General features: G+C 39.3%; 1 protein-coding gene and 1 long non-coding RNA gene across 2 annotated transcripts in view; one reads left to right on the top strand and one right to left on the bottom strand.

The window, feature by feature from the left end:
- The window catches only part of grik4 (glutamate receptor, ionotropic, kainate 4), a gene marked incomplete in the record, with an annotated part of 296,905 nt that overhangs the window by 93,127 nt on the left and 192,389 nt on the right, over positions 1–11,389 (top strand).
- The window catches only part of LOC116679146 (uncharacterized), a 4,381-nt gene continuing 2,251 nt past the window's right edge, over positions 9,260–11,389 (bottom strand). The window contains exon 3 of the long non-coding RNA XR_004329457.1: positions 9,260–9,273. This is a non-coding gene — a long non-coding RNA (uncharacterized LOC116679146). The remainder of the gene's footprint in view (positions 9,274–11,389) is intronic.

Genomic DNA, 11,389 nt, shown 5'->3' with positions numbered 1-11,389 from the left:
GAAAGGAGCCAGTTGAGGTGGTTCGGGAATCTAGTAAGGATGCCTCCTGGACGCCTCCCTAGGGAGGTGTCCCGGACATGTCCAGCTGGGAGGAGGCCTCGGGGAAGACCCAGGACCAGGTGGAGGGATTATAACCTGGCCTTAATATTTATAACCTCTCCAACCTGGCCTGGGAACGCCTCGGGATCCCCCAGTCGGAGCTGGTTAATGTGGCTCGGGAAAGGGAATTTTGGGGTCCTGCTGGAGCTGCTGCCCCCGCCACCCGATACCGGATAAGCGGATGAAGATGGATGGATGGATGGATGGATGCTGGCGTCACCTTCCGGAGCTGTGAGCAGAGCACAGAGGAGACCTAATTGGATTTATGAATGTGGCTTGTGATTAGTGATTGAGTGGAGTGGTTGCTTTAAGGTACAGCTAGACCAAGCGTAGCGAGCAAAGGCGGAACCACTGCCTCCCTGTCCTGCGTTTTATTTAAAATGTGATATAAAACATAATCCATATACAGCTTCTGCACCAGTCAAACATTAGTGGTGGTCTGTGGCCGGGTTAGCTCAGTTGGTAGAGCAGGCGCACACATTAAGAGGTTTACTCCTCAACGCTGTGAGTTTGACTCCAACTTGCGGTCCTTTGCTGCATGTCATTCCGCCTCTGTCTCCCCTTTCGTACCTTCATCTGTTCTATGGAAATAAAGACCTAAAATGCCCGGGAAAAAAATCATCTTCAAACATTAGTTGTGGTCTTAATTTTTAACAACCAGTGAACTGTTGATCCTCCCACAGGCAGATCGTAGTGTCGGCCTTGCAGAGATCAATCTGGCTAAGTGTTTAGGCTTACTCAGTGGTGTGAAGTGAAGCTGTAAGGAGTTGCCTTGTAGATTTTAAAGTGATAGAATAATAGAGGGAAGTATATGACTGGATACAAGCCAAGAGGTGTGGCTGAGAGAAAGTAATGAATGAAGGTGCTGAGGAGAGTGAATGAAGATGTCTTTCTGATTGGACTTTTGCTAAGCGCCATTTAACTGCTATTCCTAGCTCTGGAAAAGCATCAACAAATCATACACAAATGACCCGATCACTCTAGAGTCTAAGTGCAATGACTTCAGGCCACGGTAATAAATTGCCACCCTGCTCCATAATTTCACAAACAGTTCAGTGTATAAACTCAATCTTTAATTAAGAACATGGTGTATGAATTAAACAGACGTTTTCTATAACCTACATGATTTGTTTGAATTGATAATGTTTGTATTTACACGTGTAATAATCAATTAACTCAAACATCTTGATTTGGTATTACAGTGTACCTCACGTTTATGTGAGCTGAAAAGTTAGATTGTATCATTAAATTGACTGGAGCGGCTATTTTAATAAGTTATGAAATTCATAAATTCATTATCTTTTGCTTGACCGTTTTAGTGGTTGAGTAGGAACTGAAGTTGATCCCCTGGTGTTGGCTGTTCACAGTGGAGTGGACACTTACGCTGCCTGTGTTCTAGTGGTTTCTATTCTGACTGTACAGGATCTCACTTAGCATGCGGCTCCAGCTCTAGAATGGCTCCTCGGGGAGACGGGAGGCGTTGCTCTGAGGCTAAGGCTTAACTCTGGGATTCGATATTTCACCTTTGCTCAAGTGGGCTCCCTCTCTATTGATACTTCATCCAGTAAATGTTTTGAAACATTCTGCTCGAGGCTCTTATTAGTGTCAACATCTTAATCAAAGAAATGTGCTAATGTATCAGCTACAATCTTCTTTCTTCATATCCAAATTAGATCAGTGGTATAGTAATCCTTGAAAAGGGCCTTATCTTTCCAGCTTCCTACTATATCTTATATTTGATCACAGCACATTTAAGTGCGGTGACTTTTTAAAAAGTAATTCAATGACATAGGTAGCGTCATTTTTTTGTATGGAAACATTAAGATTCAAATTCAAAGGTTTGTCAATACAGCGTAGCTTAAAATACACATGAATTAAAATGTGCTTGTTTTTTAAGCAGATTAGACTCATGTCATGACTCTGGCAAGGACATTGTGTTTGTGTTGTTTGGCAGGAAACATCCTAGTAATGTACATAGATAGATAACCAATTCAATTCAATTTTATTTATAGTATCAATTCATAACAAGAGTTATCTCAAGACACTTTACAGATAGACCACACTCCAGAATTTACAAGGACCCAACAGTTCTAGTAGTTTCCTCCAGAGCAAGCAACAGTGCGACAGTGGCGAGGAAAAACTTCCTTTTAGGCAGAAACCTCGGTCAGACCCAGGCTCTTGGTAGGCGGTGTCTGACGGGCCGGTTGGGGTTAGAATGAAGAGTGGTAGCAACCACAATTGCTATCGGTACTAGTGACAGTACTAGTGACTAGTCAAGTGACTTTGGGTCCTTGAATCTATACAAATTCAATTTATTATTATTAGTAGTAGTACTAACCCACTTTACTTAAACAGCTTTTCATCCACGCTCAGGAGTACTGGCTCTTCTCAAGTACAACTAAAGGAGCAGCTAATGGTTTTTGACTCTATCAAGGGAAGTATTGGTCTAATGTTCTGTCTGTTGGCGGGTCGGTTGGTCCATCCATTACCATAGTAACACTGTCATTTTGAGCATGTTAACATTAACATTTATCTCAAAGCGCCATTGTGCCAAATTATAGCCTCATAGAGGAGCTAGCATAGCTGTAGACATGGTTATTTTTACCTTAAACTATAATATGGCGCAAAAAAAGATTACCAAAGGATTTACACAATGGATGAGTATGGCTGGTAGAACTATGGGGTACATTATTGTCTCAGTCATTTTCTATATATTCTGGTGTAAACCAGAGAGAAATTTGACTCTTAGATTCTAAACTGATAGTATAATAGAGATAAATGGGAAATTGTATGAATGGATAGCAGCTAAGAAATGTTGCTTGCAGGGAGTAATAAAGTAGTAGCAGTAGTGAGAAAGAATTGGTCTGTCATTTGTAAGTTTTTTTTAAAGTCCCATCAGTGAGTATTTTTGAAAGTAAAACAGACAACTAATAAATATCCTTTGTTTTTCAAACTTCTATTTCTTCCATCAGCTGCCCATTTTGTACGTGATAGATAACAGGGACGTTTTCACTCCATCTCTAAAATTGAATGAGTCAATCTACGATGCTGCATGGTGACAAACAGATTTGAGTGTTTTCAGAAGTCGTCTCTTAAAAGTACTTTCCCTGCTGTATGTTTCCTGCCAAACAACACAGACACAATGTCCTTGAGCTCCAAAGTTTCTCAGGTGAACACATGTAAGAGATCTCTCTCTGATACAGTAGCCTTTGTTTCCCCTCTTCACTTTTGTTGCCTCTCTCTATCCAACTCTGACACTCTGGGTCTTTTTTCTTTGTCTCTCCTACGCAAACACATAAACTTAGTGCTTTGTTTCGAAATCCCAGTGCTATTTATAGAGCATATGTGTTCCCAAAAAGTTTCTCCAGTATGTTAAGCAAGGTTTCACTGTCACTGTGAGCATAATACAAATCTAGCTAACAACAAAATAGTTGTATAATTTGAGTCTACCTTAGGTGACATTTTATATAGTGCTTTAAGCTCTACCTGCAGTTTAGTATTAAGCTGATAGAATGAATGAAGGCCATTACTTTTGCCACATTGCTTCAGTATCTAAACATAAGAGCCTGCACTCCGACCACCACAGAGTACATTGGCACAGAGATTTGCCATTAATTCACCACTCTGAGAGGATTTCTAATCCTTCATTATGTGTCTCCATTTAATATCACACAACGTGAGAAGAACTTATTTTCTTTAATGTAACATTTGTCTCCATAACAACCAACCCTGCTTTGTTCAGCCTTTTTTGTGTGGTTGTTTGTCTACATTGCTAAATGAACATACATCAAAATATAGTTACACGTTGCTAAACACTAAAAAAGGTGAGTGTCTTTGCTGACAGGTGATGTCAACTGCACTGCAAATGTTTTTTTTTTCCTATTTTAGAGAGATCTGAAATATTAGAGTAGACATTACAGTTCTTTTCTGTCTCAAAAATAGAAACTTTCTTCATATCAGAAGAAAAGAGGGCTCTGACCTTTAGCTATGATGCCTTAGACATCAAGAGTAAAATGTGTTTGTTTAACGTTGGTCTGATTTATTTATTTTGTTATTTTTTTTATAGTTTTAGCCATCATTTCTATTGGTTATGATAACATTTCACCCATCAAATCTAATAGCAGAGATCTGAGGACATGGTGACACCACTAGACACTTAATTTTGGATTCCCCTCAGGAGAGTAACCCGAGCTGTCAGACAACCAGACAGGTTTTGAACAAATTCCCTGTTCAATCCAATTATCACAATCTTATTGTTTGTAAATAAAAACCGTCCCAAGCAAAATTAGATTATAAAAATACTACAGGAAGGACAAAAACATTTACAAAAGAGGTAGATGTGCAAAATGAAATAGAAAACTACGATGGACAGTTTGGATAATACACCTTGAAAGTTTACCTTCTTTTGGTCGTTCAAAAGGTTATGTTATGTAATATGGTTAAGATATGGACTTGTTTAAATCTGATTGTGAGCATCTTCCTCTAATGGTGTGAATAGTGTTATTGTGCTACAATAGTAATAATCCTGTAAGCAAAATGGTATCATAACAAAATAGAACCAATATCCTAACCTGTGAATATAAGGAACCTATGTGTAAGTGGGAATTCATTGAATACGCCAAGTAACGCTTAATAGTGAGATGCCATTCAACACAATGAAAGCATCTCCCTGCCATTTGTTTTCATGAAAGATTAGACATATCACTGACACCACTTCATAGGTCCATGAATATATATTTTTTTCTTTTGCCCAGTTAAGAAATCCTGCATGATGAATGTGACACTGTGGGAATAATCAGAGCCTCTAAATGATGGCATCCACAGAGTGAACCTGTTTAATGAAGACTACCCATTGTCGTTAGCTCCAGGTTCGATGAAATCTGCAAGTTCAATCTAGACCCAATTTAAAAAGGGATTGACTTCCCCTCTCTCTGTATGTGAGTCAGCGTTTGTCATCTGTTTCAGCCAGGTCATCTCTCCTCTGAGTACATGTCAGGCTGCCACCGACCTTCAGATACAAAGAAGTGCATGACAAATTGAACAGAGGGGTTGCCATTAAACAGATGAAGGTGTCCTGAAAGAAATGAAGCCATAAAAATAGAGTATGGAAGCAAGTACGGTGGTACAGGGAAGGGACACATGGAGAGACAGAGGGACACAAATAGAGAGCGGTCTCTTTTCTCTGTGGCAAATAGATCCCATTCTCCCTCTCGCTAAGTAACAGTGTCCATGCTGTTGCCAACAAACTGCCATCTTTTGGTTCCTCCGTCTCTATGTAATTGCACCCCTGCCTCTTTTTCACAGCTGCCAGATTTAGCCTGGCTGTAAATCTCACCAATGCAGCACTATCCACGAGTTTCGCGCTCCCCTGACATGACTCAATCCACCATCAGCATGACCGTGGCAGTTCACTGCTTGGTCTCAGTTCCTACACACAGATAGAAGTAAATGTTAACACGCACGCAAGCACACTACACTCACAGCTACTTCCATTGCTACCTTACATTTATTTTTAATAATTCATACTGTTTATTGATCCCCAGTGGTGAAATTACAATTACAATTACAATTTACACTCTGTTTTGCGCGCACACACACACACACACACACACACACACACACCTGTTCATGCACAAACGGAGAGATGTCAGAGTGAGTTGGCTGCCAGTGCTTTTTACCAGGGCCCTGAGCGGTTGGGGGGGTTATGGTGCCTTGCTCAAGAGCACCTGGCAGCACCCACGAGGTGACCTGGCATCTCTCCAGCTACCAATCCACACTCTGTACTTTGGTTGATACTGGGACTTGAACCAGCAACACTCTTCGCGTTTTTACTGAAGGCCACAGTGGTTTGGAAATGCTGAAAGGAGTTACCGAAAGTCAACACGATCGTACTGCGCAGACCTAAGACGGATATTTGAACCCTGCTACAATGCCATCTTGTAGTGAATAAATATTAGGCCAAATGCTGCAATAATCTACTAGATGTGAGTCACCTTCTAAGTAACAAGATGTAACCAGTTTCGTTCGGCACCTATAGGTAAGCGGGTGTGCTGGGGCTGGGGCTGTAGTGAGAGGTCGGGCTTGTCCCTGCAGTGTGTCTGTTCACTCTGCCGTTCTGTTGAATAGTTGAGGGAAATGATGGAGGAGTGCTGTTTGACAGAGCACTGTCATGCTTCAGTTAGCACTTTGGGAACCTAACAGCCACTGCACTGCAGAATACCCACTGACGGGCGGTGCACACTTGTTTTGAATTATCTTATTTAAACATGTTTAGATTTTTTTCACATTTATCTTTTGTTTAGTTTTTAAACACAAACTGAAATATCTATTTAATTGATTGCCATGAAATTTTGTACAGACATCCGTGGTGCCTGGAGGATAAATCCCACTTACTTTGGTGATCCTCCAATTCATTATTTAGTACCAACAGCACTAAATGTGAAATATTTCAACATTTCTAAATGGATTGGCACACAATTTTGCACAGTACATTCATGGTTTCCAGATGATGAACCCTTTAGACTTTCATCATTGATACACACATTCAAGTTCCACTTTGGATTGATTCTAATTTCTTTGGTATTCCCCCTGACTTCTCATTAAGCACCACCATCAGACCATCAGGCATATAAATTATGGTAATAGTACATAATATAAATTCATATTTTACTATTTTACAGGATGCTACAGTAGCCTGTCTGCTGGCCTCAGTAAGTTGTTTGCTAGAAAGGCTATTGAAGTCTAACTATGACTTCACAAGGTTTCTATCATCAGTCTGAATGTCCCCTGGAGTGAAACCAGCCTGTATTATACCATTACTGTAGTCCATTCCCCCATTTCTTTACCTGTTGGTTCTATACTTAATCTTTTGACAGAACTACTTTACAGCTCCAGTGCACCTAATTTATATAGTCAATGACATGGCATTCATACATTTTCCATCCAAGTCTTTGCCAATATTCCAAACGGATTTCCATGCTTCCCAGCAGAAACCTGTGCTACAAAGAAAGCACTAGGAGCTAGACCAAGCCGTTTCGAGAAAATGAGTGTTCCATTATTTATGCTTCCCTCACTAACTTTATGATGCCGTTAGGTGGTCATGCTGTTGTCCTCTGTATCCTTTTATAAGCCGTGGTTCACTGCTGCATTTTAATAGATACGTCAAAGAATGAAGTTTCCTTGTGGCAATGTAGCAAAAAGCCCGTTTCTCAGGCTCAGTGAAACAAAGGGATAGATGGTGCACATCCTAAGATGAGAGCACAGTCTTAATGAGTTTGGTTTGTCTGCCTGCCAGAGTCCAACACTGAAAATGTATTATTTTACCAGCTAAGCACTTTTTTACCAGTATTGGTCTGAAAGCGGTAGTGACCTGTATTTTAGAGGCATCGACTGTGTATGTAAAAAGATTCTACCGTAGCTGCCTTCTTTTATTTTATTTCAATATCCAATTTTCTCAAAAACATGTTTTTATTTTTTTATGGGTTCTCTGTTTACTTTGTGAAGTATTGATGTTAATTTATTTTTCCTATATCCTTTTGCTTTTGTTTAAAGTACAGCAATTTACACCATAGTGTTAGTGAATACTGTTTATAAAGTGGCCAGAGGGTGCAATACACGGATAGCTTGGTTCAAGTGTGATTGCATTTGTGCTGCGCTGCTCTAAATTTCCTGTCCCAGTGGATAGTGTATGAGGCTGAAGTAGCAGCTAGTCCAGTGAGACCTCCTCTCCCTACACATTGCTGTGTTTGGCCTTTTGTTGACTTATCCTTTCTATTGCCACACAACACAAATGCAGCACACCTTAACTCGTAGACTCACGTCTACAAATTGGGAACAACCTGTGTATCTTAACTTGTTTCATAAATTTCATTCTGATACAAATGCTTTAACGAAAGTAAATAAGCAAACCACCCAATGTAAAGGAGTAGATGATTGTCTCCGTGTATTAATAGACCCCACTGTGTATTTTTTCTTACAGGTAAAATTAAGCTAAATTTTTTTAATTTATTTTTTATAATAATACTACATTTCTTTTCTCTGTTCATATATGTAGCACTAAACCAAAAAAGGAATGCGAGGTCTGGTTGTTTTTTTTTGTGGCACACTAATGTACAGTAGTTAATGGAACTGGAAACACATGACAAAATGAGAAATTGCATTGCATCCCCATGGCCTTTAAAATTACATAAAGGATGTAGTCTCTTTAACTTCTGTGCACTATATATTGATGATATCGTTTAAGATCATATTAAAGTGATGTGAATCATACCCACCCTTTTAAGGATGGGTATGTTCGTCCTGTCAAAAACATTACCATACAGAGTCATCATACAGTGACATAGTTACTGCGGGTATTTAAGATCACATAACAATCAGAGGTGCAGTTTTGACATATTGCTTATTATCAAATAAAAGAAAGTCTTTGTACACGTTTTAGTAACTGTGCTGGCTGTCTTTAGCAACAGGAGTTTGATACCTTGGCACAAACCAAGATCACCAATTAGAGCTGTCAGATAATCTGCCAATAACATGCGTCTTTGTTAACTTCTGCCTGGAAATGAAGTGTGACAGTCATTTTCACCATTCATGGCAGTAGCTCACTGGTGTACCGGTAAACTTTAACTTGCATTTCCAACACATCTGTTCCATGTCACATGACATCTGTGACAATCACAACACCTTGAGTAGAAAGACATTACCCCCCCCCCCCCCCCCCCCCCCCCCCCCCCCCCCTTACACAGTTTACAAGCCAGCTCTTGATATTTAAGTAGGATTATAGTAATATTATGCCCTGAACCCTTCAGCTTATTTGGCTCATGTTTCAGTCAAAGGGTAAAAGAGCAGCAACCTTTGCAGCACCAGCTGACTTCTTCTCTTGGCTCCAATTCACACAGCAATATTGAATGTGTCTTAATCCTAGCTGTCATAAGTAAGCCCATGACTGAATCCCATATTAATGTCTCTGATTTTTGAACAGGTACTGGGCATTAGTCATGAAAAATAGATCAACTTCCAAAATGTTGGGAAAAAAATGCTTCAGTATTGCCAATGTAGTTTTTTTCTCATGCTAGGTTGTAATTGTGCTGTTGATGACAAAGCCAAAAGGGGTGAGGATGCTCTCCAGATATCTAAATGCCACGCTGGGGAAGTGTTGACTCGGGCAAAATGCCATGGCTCTCTATTGACACTGTCATTGGTGTCATTCTCTACTCTTTTCGCAATCCTGTGTTTCTATTGTAACACCACAAAGGCCAAGGAGGGAGTAGAATATAAAAGGATGATATAGTAAGTGTCATAGACTGGCTAATGTCTCCGGATTATGTTCCAATTCCCATATGTAATCTTTACATTTCCTTGCATACTATGCAAATAAAGCAATAACTGTTTTTTTTCTGATGCCGGTTTGTATCCCCAGTGGTTGCTTTGGCTAAGGTGGCGTCACAGACAATATCTAGAAAAAAAATGCACACTATTTTTTATTTTTGGGGATTCTGGTACCGTGTCAAAAAATTTGAATCATTAATTAAGGTACCTGCTGTGTGAGCCAATGCGTAAAACTGTGCACTGTGCTTAAAATTCTGGAGATAGCAGATATACCATACTACTCTGGGTATTAGAGTAAGTTGATCGGCAGGTAATACTCTGTATTCAAATAGGAAAACACCTCACATTGTTAATGCCTAAGCATGTAAAAAGTGCACCAAATGCTGACTTTCCACACTGTAGAGGGTACAACTTACTGATACACGGTCTTTCTTTCCCTTTACTAAAGCCCACCCTTGCACTCTGTATTTCTTCAGATGAGATTGGCTGGAAAATGTAGCAAACAAACAAATAGCAGTATGAGAAAGCAATATGCAGAGGAGTACATGTGCAAACACTCCCACATAATGTGGTAAAACGGTGTTTGAAGTAGAACTTCAATTTGACACCCCTGAACAGCCTGCAACTCGGTATCCCACACAGAACATCCTTGCTCCCTCAGATCAGCATTCAACCATTCTCCCATGTGGCCAAAGCTTGGAAGAAATGCAGAACATTGATGTATGAATGCAGAAGGGGCAAAGCTAACTGGTTTGGTTGTCACAACAGGATGGTTTCAGAGAATAACGTGCTTAATCTCTTAGTATTTGTAATATTCTCAATCTTTAATAATTTCTCAATCCTCTGATTATATGTTAAAACTTTCATACACGTTAGACATTATTTGTCATGTTGTTTAAAAGTGTGTCATGTCACAAAAAAAGAATTTTGACTGACAATTGTCAAGAACAGCCATAAGTGCAAGTTTGTAAGAAAAAGGCAAATCTGAACTCAATCTATCAGCGTAAGGATTCCTGTAAATCCCTAATACATTATTTTTGTTGGACGAAGCTGATTGCAAATAAATCATACGTACAATATTTACAACATACATAGATTCTGGTATACAATAAGATAATATGGTAGCACTTTACAATAGGGCTACCTTTTATGAAGGGTTTAAGAATGATTTGTAATTAGTTTATTAGGTTGTGAACCCTTTATAAATCAATAATAAGATATAACTCATTAGATTAAACTACTACTACTACTACAACTACTGTTTCGAGTCACTGTTCCAATATCTTTTATCATGACTGTTATTGCCACTGTTCATCACACCCCCAACCTGCACCGTCAGACACCGCCTACCAAGAGCCTGGGTCTGTCCGAGGTTTCTTCCTAAAAGGGAGATTTTCCTCGCCACTGTCGCACTAAATGCTTGCTCTTGGTGAAATTACTAGAATTGTTGGGTCTTTGTAAATTAAAGGGTGTGGTCTAGACCTACTCTATCTGTAAAGTGTCTTGAGATAACTCTTGTTATGATTTGATACTATGAATAAAATTGAATTGAATTAAAAAGGGTAACAGTCACCTGTTGCTTGCTAAATAGTGTGCCCACATGTGTCTATAGTGCTAAGCTTCAGATTGGTTCCTTACCTTGGTCTTCTCCATTAGCCAGCATCCTTGGTATTAGTTCATTGAGTTGATTCATCTTGATGTTTCTTCTCATTTTTCAGGGCAATTTATTTTTGAGTTTATTTATTGTTACATTTATAACTGCCAAAGGTAAAGTGTAAAACATCTAATTTCATACTAATGAGTTACTAACACTTTTTAACTGTCACAATGGACCCTTATTGTAAAGTGTAAAACACGTTACCATTTATTATTGATTTACTAAATAAATTGTGAGGTGTTTTACACTTTACAATAGGGCTACCTTTTGCCAGTTATGAATGTTAGTACCCCATTAATAGGCAAATTA

Source organism: Etheostoma spectabile, chromosome 3 (assembly GCF_008692095.1).
Source record: "Etheostoma spectabile isolate EspeVRDwgs_2016 chromosome 3, UIUC_Espe_1.0, whole genome shotgun sequence".
Taxonomy (NCBI): Eukaryota; Metazoa; Chordata; class Actinopteri; order Perciformes; family Percidae; genus Etheostoma; species Etheostoma spectabile.
Note: the sequence above shows the minus strand (reverse complement) of the source record. Positions and strands in the feature narration are given on the sequence as shown.